The sequence below is a fragment of the Typopeltis vanoorti genome, chromosome 24 (genome assembly GCF_054136105.1).
Source record: "Typopeltis vanoorti isolate ZY-2024b chromosome 24, IOZ_Tvanoo_1.0, whole genome shotgun sequence".
NCBI lineage: Eukaryota > Metazoa > Arthropoda > Arachnida > Uropygi > Thelyphonidae > Typopeltis > Typopeltis vanoorti.
The window spans coordinates 69,550,762-69,562,974 of record NC_143572.1 but is presented as its reverse complement, the minus strand read 5'-3'; the positions used below and the strand labels follow the sequence as shown (position 1 = coordinate 69,562,974).

The 12,213-nt window shown below is 35.8% G+C and overlaps 1 protein-coding gene across 3 annotated transcripts in view; it reads right to left on the bottom strand.

Annotated features, from left to right (window-relative positions):
• Positions 1 to 12,213, bottom strand: part of LOC150093390 (cell adhesion molecule 1-like) — a 598,758-nt gene that overhangs the window by 546,737 nt on the left and 39,808 nt on the right. The gene's annotated exons all lie outside the window — the stretch shown is intronic.

Sequence of the window (12,213 nt, the reverse complement as noted above, 5' to 3'; positions counted from 1 at the left end):
TCATCTTCCAACCTAAAAAAGAATACAACGGATGGGAATTAAAGTAAACAATGTAACAAACGCGTGAAAGCAAGCATTCACATATATCCATGCCCACAGCGGGATTCAAACCACAACCTGTTGGCTGGAGAGTGAGTACACTAACCACTCGACCACCCAGGCCGAAAAATTAATTTTGTTAGAGATACGAACTCCGTGTGTCTGTCACTACATCTATGAAAAAGATATTTTAAAGTTTAAGTTTATTAAACAACAAACAGTTATTTATTGATTAGTTAGTTTAATAACAAACTTCAGTGGAAGGGTTTCGTAGACGATTATGTCCCCTGGTGAGAAAACCAAAAATTTCCATATTTGACTTTGAGAGTTTCTTTAATTCACGTTAATTATGGAATTTGCCTATTTCCCTAAATAATTATATTTTTATAAAAATAAGAATGTCCGCGCGGTTAGCCAAGTGACTATGCGCTTCGCAACCATATGCCTGGGAAAGGAGTATCCTGGGTTCGATTCCCGTCGCCGACGTGAGAAGTTTAAAGATCTTTCTCAGACATAGCCAAGTTAGCCGGTCTTGGGCGTTGGCAGCAGGGTTTTTCTCTCCAATCTGGGGTTTTCCCTCCCGCAAGCAGGAAAATCGGCCTCGTGAACACACACGCCTCTACAGACATAGGACATCGGGAGGCATAGGGCTAGACACCTTATCCTCGGGACGGGTACGGCTTATAAGGACTAAGGATAGCCCCGTAACAGGCCACTAGGCCTAATACGTGAAGGGAAGAAGACGAAAAATAAGAATATGTCAATCATGGAAGTGTTGCAAATACAATCTCGGTCTAATAAATTCTACACACACACCAATGAAAATTATAAATCTCAATTAACTTTATTTTTTAGTTAGCGAATATATTTTCTAATTTCTTCGTTGAAATAGTCTCATTTTTACATTAAATAGGTCAATTAACAATAATAATTACCTTGCCATACGGAATGCAAATACATCATATCAACTCTTTAACTAATAACAACGAACCGACACACCTGAGCAGATTTGCGCACCCCGGTTATGATCGTACGCTTGGGTCGAGTTTTATAGTCTTTGCCCAAGTGAACAGACGTCTGCTTAGGCACGTCAGCTGCTAGTTTCCCAGATGGTTTTGTCTGTATACGGGAATATGAGTAGATTCCCCATCCACTCGAGAAGCAGAACTCTATCTGAGACAGACTAAGATTTCTCATCCAACTGGCAATTTTTATATTCAAGAATCAATAAGTGTGTTATGAATTGATATGATGTGTGGCACCATAAACTCTTTCATTTATTCTACTTATACGATGCATCATTATGTTGAATAATTAAAGTACTATCTTCTGACGTTTGAAACAAATCTTTGATTCTTGCAGGGTAGCGGTGAAATGAAAAAAAAAAAAAAAAAAAAAACTTGATTTGCAAAATCTAAGAAGCATCATTGGGGGGAAGCAGTATCTGCGCGCAGAAAACGCTTTCAGAATTCTGTTTTATTTTTTTTTGTTTGTTTGTTTTGTTTTTTCAGAAGTGTTTTCAGAATTTCTAGTTGACAGTTAATGATTTTTGAACCTAGTACAAAAAGTTACCTGATAAATCATACTTGTGACTTATTTTGTTTAGTAATATCTCCAATGTCTCTTTACTCCAGTATTACTCTAATCCATTCCAACTTCATTCAAATTGCAGAGACATATTTGCAATGTAAGTGGAGGTTTCTGTGGTTTAAAAGTTCACATGGCACATTCCGGTAATTGGACCACATTTTTTTAATAAGCTATATAAAACACAATGAATTAATAAAAGACCCGACAAGTTTCGCAAGTCGTTTGACTTACATCTTCAAGGGTAGAAGGTAACTTAAAATTTAAAACACAAAGAAAAGAGAAATTATCAGTATTAGTTCGTACTATACAGTTGTAGCCGTCTGACTATTCATAAAATTAAAAATCAGAATGCAGATTCAAAGCAGTGCTGAAATTTAAACAATGCTGGATGATGCCACGTTCTGTTGCTCACGTTCATAATATCCGAGGTCTGATTGAGGTATATTTTTTTATTAAAGCTGACCAAACTTAGTGGAGAATTAATCCTTGATTTTTATTGCATTGTGTTGATATTTTAAGCATGTTTGCAGCTTCTTTAAATTTCTTTATGTAACAGTTTTTTTCTATGTACGACATGTTTGTTTTCTGCCAGAGTAAATTGTGGCCGGTGGAAGGTATGGAAAGCTAGACCTGATTTGTGTTCTCTTCTGTTTTACACATCCTTTTTGGTGTTCGTTCATGCGAATTCCCGCAGATCTTCCTGTCTGTCTTACTTAGCAGATGCCGCAAGAACAATCAATTTTGTAAACACCTGGTTTTTTTAAAGGATGATGAAGAGGTTTCGGGGATGTAGAAATCTCGAAATATTTTCCAGCGGCAGAAAGGTTACTTTGATGTTATATTTGTTAAGTAATTTAGCCATCTTTTCTGTAACATTTTTAATATATGGAAGCGTGATAGCGTTTTTGAAATCTTGTTTCTGAGAGATGCTTGTAGGAGGTGTGTGGAGGATTTTTTTTTTTTTTTTTGATAGTCTTGGTTTCATAACCATTCTTTTGAAAGATCTGTGTTAGATATTCTAATTCTTCATTTGTTTGCTGGAAATGTTGTACGGTACGCTCTGTCCCTTAGGGTTTTTATTAGACCTATTTTTGCGAAGGGTGGCGGTGTGAGGACGCATTAAGAAATCTTCCTGTGTTGGTAGGTTTTCTATATATTGAGAAAGAAAGTTTATTATCCTTTTCATTGACTTCTAATAGAATGTCTAGAAAGGGCAGTTTCCTAAGTTCTTCTTGTTCTAAAGTAAATTTTATATTATTATGCAATTTACATTTAGGTAATCTTTGAAATGATGAAAATGTCGTCTACATAGCGTAGCCATATTTTTGGTTTTTTATGATAATTGTTTAAAGCATTATTTTCAAAGTTTTCCATAAATAGGTTAGCTAAAGCCGGAGAGAGGGAAGAGCCCATAGCTAATCCTTCTTTTTATTCCCAAAATTTGTCTTGATACATGAAAAAAGTATTATTTATACAATGTTTATAAAGGTCTATGATGTCCCGAGGAAAAAGGTCTTCCAGGAGATTCACAGTTTCATTTCTTGGAACATTTGTAAATAGGCTGATAACATCCAAACTTGCTAAGATATCTGACGGTCCAATATAAATATCTTTTACTTTTTCAATAAAATGTGTACTGTTCTTGATGAAAGAAGATGTTTTCCTGTATGAGGTAAAATCATGTTGGTGAGATGTTTTGCTAAATTAAAGGGCGGAGAGTCTCTACCATCTACTATTGGTCTTAAGGGAATACCTATCTTATGAATTTTTGGTACACCATAAATTCTTGGAACTAATGGGTGTTTTGAATGTAGAGTTTTTTTTGAGTTCTTCAGTCCAATTAGGTATCTTATTGATTAGATCATTGGTTTTATTGTGAGCGCGCCAAGTGGGATCTCTTTCTAAAGGTTTATAGGTATTAGAATCTTCAAGAAGAGTTTTCATTTTATTATTATAATCTTCAGAGTTCAAAACTACTGTTGCATTCCCTTTATCTGCTTTGATTATAACGATATTTTTATCTGATTTTAATTCTTTGAGGGAAGTATATTCCGTGTAAGGAAGATTCCTTTGAGGTAATTTACTTTGCAATAGTAATGCTGTGGTTTGTATGCGTATAAGATCTGATGTATTACCAGGTAAATTTCTTATTCCTTTTTCTATTTGAACCATTATGTCACTTTTTGGGATGAAACGTAGCGTTAAGGCAAAGTTAAAACTGTTTAGGAGTAGATTATTTTCTTCTCTTTTAGTTTATTTTTCTTTTAGTTACCTAGGGACATACCTGAACTTCAAATTTAAATGACATTAAAACACAGACTCTCCACAGCATGGTCAATGAAACAAACAATAAAATTTGTAAAAACAACAAAATTCGTACAACTCTAAAAATAAAATTATCGACAGAACTCATTTGGACAGAACATAAGACTAATGCACAAGTGTTGCAAGATTTCAATATCCCTTTCCCAACAATTCTTAACACAGCTAAAAACCTCAACTCCGTTGGTTTGGTCACATTGTGCGAATGGAACCAGACAGACTTCCTTGCCTATTATTTGATAGCACTGTGGAGGATACAAGACCCAGGGGAAGACCAAAATTAACAGGGCTTTCAAAACTGTTGGCATATGAAAGAGCTTGTTCGGCCAGAGAACGTGGAAGGCTCTTATCCACGTGGAACTCAATCCGTTTTGAGGACTAAAGAGAAGAATAAGAAGAATTTTACAGGTTATAGCTACACGGGAAAAAATGACAACATTAATATGAAAAATATTACATTAGTGGTTTTAGTGCTTTAAATGTCACTGTTCGAAATTAAAGCGGAAAGAACTGCAAAATCGTTTAACTTCGAGTACCTTGACAAATGTGTAGTTTGTGACTTGTAACTTTCTCTATTGTCAGCACAGGTTACCGCTCCCATGGAGGCTGAGACTGGAAACTTGTGTACAAAATGTTTTTCGTGTGCACATGGGCCGGAAAAAAAATGAAGGAATGTTGTACCAGCGTTCCGTTTATTTGAATTTTTAAAATTCCGCTTTCTTACAGAGATTCGGAAATTTTAAGAGAGTTCTGATGACAATTTGCTGTTCGAAAGAACTGCTGCGGTCAGCGAAATCTCAAAGAAGAGAATTGCGAAAAGGCAAATGTGTCCAGGCTCCTGAGAACAGTTCATCTTTTTTAAGTAGTGCTGGAAACTTTTATGCCGAAGGTTATATTCTCGCAATCTGTTGTTCACTTTCGAAAAATTTTAAGTTTCAAAGGCAAATGTTGTCTTGCTCCTCGGATATGAAACAAGATTGGATAGTTCTTATTCGGTTCATTTAATTGACACTGTATTTTTATGTTGAATATTTATAAATAAATATTCAACAATTATAAATATATATATATATAAAGTAACTAAGGCTTATAAAGCCAGTTCTTATGTCTGTTAATTCTGTGTGTTCTTCTAGCCAAACAAACTGTTTTTGTTAGATGAAAAACACGACCCTTTTGAAAAGAAAACAAGCCTTCTACCTTCAAAGATACTTCGCGTGTCTTTTAAACAGAATGAATTAAATTAATGTATTTATTTTAATAAATGAATAATTTGATAGAAATATAGATGATAAATATAAATTAAAAAAAGAAGGTAGAAACCATTCTCTGAATACTTCGTTTGCACTCGCACAAAGGTTTTGAACGCAGTACAACATATCAAAACTTCCTTCTTTTGATATTTGATATATGATGTAAATCATTTTGTGCAATTAGTGACTGTAGGTGTTAGATGATACTTGAACAGTGCTCTAAAGCAGCGTTTGTGAAACTAATTCAATCTACTTCCGGTCTCCAATAAACAGAGTGGTCCAACACTAGGCAATGAAAATAATCTACCACAAAGATATTCAAAATTATTCATGAACTCAGTATAATAGCGATCGAAGCAAGAGCAGTTGGTTGGAGAACAGAGGCACTATACTCTACTCCGGCCAACCAGATTGACGAGAAACAAATAGAAGTATGCAGTAGAGCAGAGTCGAACAGTGTAGTAAGTACACAAGATATCGCGAATGTGCACCTTGTTTGGCTAAATAGAATGTCAAAAGTTAGCACGCTACGTAGTATACGCTTTCTACAATATACCGCAAAGCAACGATGCTTGCCTGAATTTTCAGTAAGCAGTTTGTCATTTTCTATGTGAAACAGTCTTAAGAGTGATGAGAGGTTGTCACTCTCCTCCATCACTCAGGTTTAATGGAACGTAATTTGTTTGAGTTAGATTTGTTTCGAGACGTCAAAGGCGATTCTATCTGTAAAGTATTCGGGATCCCCTTTACTTTAGTTTAATATTAAGTTTTAAAAGAGGTATATCGTGAGTAGACATATCGATACAAAATTAATAACGGAAAACTCACGCACAAAGATTATTTAATAGTATAATTTTCGCCAGTGTGTCACAGGCATCTTCAGTACATATTAAGCTCAAATTAAACTGACAATTCCAAAAAGAGCCACCTAAGTAGCTGGTGTAAGATAACTAAAAAGGTCAATAAATTTCCTAAAAAAATATTTAAAAAAATACAATAAAAAGTTAGGAAAGATTAGCTGATTTGTAAAGTACTATCTCCCATAAAGGGGATAGACGTAAGCCGTCGGATGTCTTTAAGTTAAGAGAATGAAGTCTAAGTTTCACATGTTTTTTTATAAAGGCGTTCCATGAGGAACCGACTTTTGTGAAGGACTCTTGTCTTTCTCCAATGAACTCTATGTCTAGTGAAAATGGCATGTTCTGCACGTCCAGACTTTTCAGGTTTAAAGTATTCAATATAAGATTGGTGTTCTTCTAGTCGAATAGAGGCAGATCTTCCAGTTTGTCCGAAATAAGATAATCCACAAGAGCACGGAATCTGGTAGACACCTGGATGATTAAGATGTGGAAGCTTGTCCTTAGGAGAAGTGAGAAAGGTGGAGATTTTTCTAAACGGTCGAAAGGCAACAAAATTATTCAGTGGTTTTAAAACTTTTGCTATACGTTCACTGATGCTTTGTAGATAAGGGATAGGAATGAGCGTTATTTCTTCTGTGTTTGAAGAGGAAGAGATATTAAAACACTCAAAGCTCTTTTAATGAAGCAATTCTTATAACCATTAGATAGAAAGGAAAAAGTTATATATTGTAGTTCTTTCTGTAAAAGATCGTCTGAAGAACAAAAGGAGTGGACCCGATGAACCAGTGTTTAATAGTTCCTGCCTTTTGACTGGGATGGTGATGAGATTCAGCATGGATATAATGGTCTGTATGAGCCTTCTTTCTATAGACTGAGAAATGTAGGTTATCATCTTGTTGACGAAGAATTAGAAGATATAAAAAGGCTAACTGCTTATTTGATTCTACTTCTAGGGTAAACTTTGGTGATAACATTATTGTGTACGGTTTTCATCATTTAGCAACATTCCGAAGTTTGACAAAAAAAAAAAAAAACTTCCGCTATTAGTCTTGTGCAGTACGACCTCTACATATTACGACATATTGTGTATATGAAAAAATGGAGAAAAACCATAAATATACAGCAAACTTATGGTATTGCTAATGGAAACATTTCAGTTATTAGATGAATCAACTTTAGCAGGACTTTGAGCAATACAGACATCTTAATAGCACTCATAATTAATTGAATACTGCGAGTGAAAAACTCTCTACCATGCTAATTGAAGAGCATTAAAATTTGCAATGTTTATCACAACGATAACCGCTCTTCTCTCCGCTTTCCAAGTAGTATTAAATTGCTAAAATAGACATCTTTTTAAAATCACAAAAACCAAGAAGTTAGGCGTTTTTATTAAGACGGTTTCGTGATTTTAGCACCAAAAGAGTATGGATCTTCTGCGTTAATTTCTTTTTTCTTTTGCGTTTTAGAGGTGTATAGTCCTCTAAATATGCGTCTGGTTCCATAGCGCTAAGATGACCAAGAAGGGCAGCTAAGTTGCTTAAAAAAGGCTACTACGATGCTTAAGATGCTCAAAAAAGGCAGGGGATGAAACACGATTTACCGGAAGGTAAATCGAGTTTTATCCCAGCATTTCAATATAATCACCCACAGAGTTGACGCTATTACAGACAATATTAGTGTTAGGATTATGAGCCACGAGATGGCAGCAGTTGTCTATCGTACTCTCCTCCTAAAACGTTTTTCCTTATTAATGGTTTGGGCTCGCTGTCAGTAATTGTTTGAAGGATACAAACTTGCTCACTAAACAACTTCAAAAGTTAGTTACAGCTAATAGATGACTGCCTATTCCCGTTGTGGGGGATAACAGGCTTTAGAGGACTTTTTCCCATTTGGTCTTTTGATGATAAATGTCTGCATTTGCGCACGCACGCACGCGCGCGCACACACACACACACACACACACACACACACACACACACACACACACACACACACACACACACACACACACACACACACACACACACACACATGTGGGGGATAAAAGGCTTTAGAGGACTTTTTCCCCTTTGGTCTTTTGATGATAAATGTCTGCATTTGCGCACGCACGCACGCGCACACACACACACACACACACACACACACACACACACACACACACACACACACACACACACACACACACACACACACACACACACACACACACACACACACACACACACACACACACACACACACACACTCTGTTAACTTCAGTAAGCAAACACAATTAACAATGATGGATAGTTTTTTTGGTGGGAGGAATTAATAAAAGGAATAAATACAGGTACTGTACGCCCACAGATGCGAGACCCTTTGATACTTCTGCTCATGTCAAAAGAAGAATCCATTCCGATATTAGAGTAATCAATTCGTTTCGTGGGTTGAGTGTTTATTATTATACGTCGGAAAATTAGCTTTCCTTTCATGAAAATTCTAGTTCTTAAAGTAGTAAATATTTTGCTTGTACAAGAGTTGGAAAATTTACCTACAAAGCACGTGATTTCGCATGTTGGTGACCAATTCGTACATCCTTTATTTCTTTCTCCCCTTCAGCATGAATTGACTATTCTTGGTAGATTGCCAGACTAGGTTCTCTGAAGTGTGGGCGCACAATAAATTTAAATCCATGTAAAAATGCTGTGGCAATTGTCCATTCTGTACAAAAAAATTGAATCATGTATTGTGTACTTTAGAAAAGGCGTTGAGAGAAGGTGTGACGTAATGTTTCCATGGCAACCACATTATTATTGCTAATACGTTATGCACTACAATTATTTTAAAAGCCACAAATATTTTAAACTGCAACAAAAGAATAAAATAGATTATATTTCATCGAGTCTGGAGTTTTAATAATAGAAATATTAATTAACGTGGCTTTGCATTATTACATCTTGAGCTACGATCGTAGTATAGAATTACTGTCAAGTTAATAAAGACCCAAATAAGAAATAAAAGAATGAAATTGGTTCCTGTATGAACTTTGAGGCAAAGAAGATATAGCAATATAGAATAACATGATAACGGGTTAACGTGAAACTGTGGAAGAGTCAACAAATCAATCAGTTGCTTTTAATACGCCATAAATTTACCGATACTTAAGCTTTGATACAAATAACCTCTGCTGCCCAGGTTATTTGAACAACTGCCGCCGCGGCATTAATAGATTAAATAATTCTCGCAAACATTTAGCTATTTAGCAATTATTTATATGACAGAAAAATGGAGCAAACATTTCAATAAAGTTATAAAAGTTTCACTGTCTTTATCATATTCTTGCAATATCTGTCTTCGCTTTATTTATTCGAGAACTCGTTTACCACATAAAGTTTACACAATCTATTTGTAGTTCTTCCTAAAAGTACACTACCCTGAAAAAAGTTAACAATACCGACAGGGAAAAAAAAACCCGGAAATATTTAGAAACAGCTTTCCAATATACTGAATCAGTTTAACAAGTAAATAATACCCGCATTAATTAATAAAATTCTCACGAGAAAGATCCAAAATGCTGTCAAACACGAGAGGAACTTGTCTCGCATGGAAATGTCAGGATGTTTTCAAGTGGAGATACTTTTTTAAGCTAGTCAAGTCTAAGAACTCAAGAAAACATCAAATCAAAAATAAATAAAAATTAAATTACTCAACAATTGGGTCTTGCTTTTATAAATGCTGATGTTTTAAAATATGCCGATATTTTTAAAAAGTCAGTGTCAACAGCTATGTAGTAATTATTTATGGGTATGAAATTTTAAAATTTCTAATCTCACAAATTATATATAAAAGTATATAATTATATACTTTTTAAATTTTCATTGTTATGTGTATGTAGGCTTCTTTATTAATGTGCCAGCAGTAACAAGGAATCCAATTTGAAAAGTGAGATATTCCCAGAGGCTACTGTTATTGTTTGCTCCGGTTATTTCATAGATTTTCTAGTATTTCACTCAATCGAAGCTGAAATATTGTAAAAAAAAAAAAAAAATGCTTGTTTGCTATAAATCGACTAACTCGGGAATCCGTCAGGAAAAACTTAGAGAAAAAAGCTTTGTAGTCGGCAACAAATATCGAACTAAGAACCATCTCTCTCTCTGCCTTCGGAAGGTCTAGCGCTATGGATTGCAAACGCCATCTCCACAGGGGTAGACAGGCCTAGGAAAAAACCTAATATATTTCCATTTATATCAATTCAGAAGTTACTTTAACAGGCTCCGCTCTCATGGCCTACTGTTTTGACAAACGTAGTAAAAGCAGTTGGCTATGAACATAGTGTGCAACAAAAGTCTCCATTTGTGAAGTAGTAGGTTAAAAGCTTGCTGTGGGACTAAAGCTGAACATTATAATCAGAGGATGAGTATAGAATAGGAACCAGAAGCAAGGAATGGAAAATGCAAAAACAATTTATGACAGCTGCTAAAATTATTTTTAAAATATTTTGGTAGAAGTATATAATAAGTGAACATGGTTCCATTTTGGTTAATGTCCAAATTGGAATTTGAACCAATCAGGAATATTTAAATGTTTGCTTTCATTCTAACGGATGTGGTGAAAACTTCTTCATTGACAAATCATCCTGCATTGTCGAAAATTTGGAACATGAGAAATCAAATCAGTGACACCAGCTTTGGCTATAATGCTGTGCTTAAAGTACATGGATAACTCGTATCATTTTGAGACATGTTTTAGAGGAAATACTTTGCTGTTCCTCATTTTTTCAGAGTAGCTAATGTAGATGATCTCTATGGACGATTCTTTGCATATCTCTCCAACATACCCCTACAAAGACTGAAGTGCATTTAAAATTGTACCCCGAGTATGATGCTGAAATGAGCAAATTCTGCGATGGGCAATAACCAACGACCCAGTACCATACTTTGAAAAATATTCCCATACTCACACACTTGAACCGCTATATTGTCATCCTTTATATTTTCATCGAATAAAAACAGCTCGTGGGGAATGAAAATAACTTGGACTGAATGGATGAATTTGTTTCAGTAAGGGGTGATATATTTTCAGGAAAAGTGATAAATTGTTAAGAATTCTATTTGCAAAAATATGCGGCCGATTACTTTCATTTCAGCCATGCTATGGTATGGTTGTTCTCCTTCCACTTGGACTGTTGTTCCAAAGCATCTTTAAGAAAGCTAGGAGTTTTCACACTTCGTGACCTGTGCGTGGGTTTCCAACCACGCAGCCAAGCTCGAACTCTTTTTAGATCTCCCCTCCTGGCAGTATGTTGCGTATAAATGAACAAGATGCACTGCATAGTCCCATTAAGACTTGTGCGTTACTAAAACTCCGCCTATTCATCACGGAAGTCTATCCTCAGATCTTGTTGATGCTCAGGTATCTCATGCCAGTAGGTTTCGGAAATACGGCACATATATAGACATATAGCTGTTGATTTGAATGCAACAGACACAAAGGCGTTCACAGTTTTGAACGCTTAGAGAGTGAACGTGTTTGAACAATCATCGGAGGTACAAAATAGAACAAGTGGTTTTCATGTACTTCCAGGGACACAACGCAGTGAAGAGAGAGAGCGACGTGATATCATCCATGAATTCACCTATATTTAGCTACAGGAAGCCGCATAATCTATTGACTCTCTCGTCCGCTAGAGAAATACGTGCTCCGAAGCCGCGTGCAAGTTGCCCTTTGAAACCGACGTTCTGATGACGGCACTAAGGACGTACAAGGAAACACCATTCGCTCATGGCCTCCTCAAGGTCGGCCTACAACCCCATTTTGCTCTCTTTACTTCGTTTGCTCACTTCATCTATAGGTGACTGGCTACGTGCATTCCACCATGCATTACGTAACCCGATAGAACATTTACCAGACCTTCGCTCCACGTGTGCGTTTGCGAACACCGCGGCACGTAGACTTGAGAGGGTTCAAAGAACCAAAGGACATCTTAAATGTGAAACCCACCAACGCATTTAAATTCGCCAGGCGTTAAATAATTAAAGTTTCTCATTATCTTCTTAATGTCTAGTTTATGAAGACTATATCCGGTTAAATTCTCTATCGTATACCTTCGAAAATGTGATGGAAAAAATTCATTATATTATGCCTTTGTGTTTATTCATTTCTTCGATGTT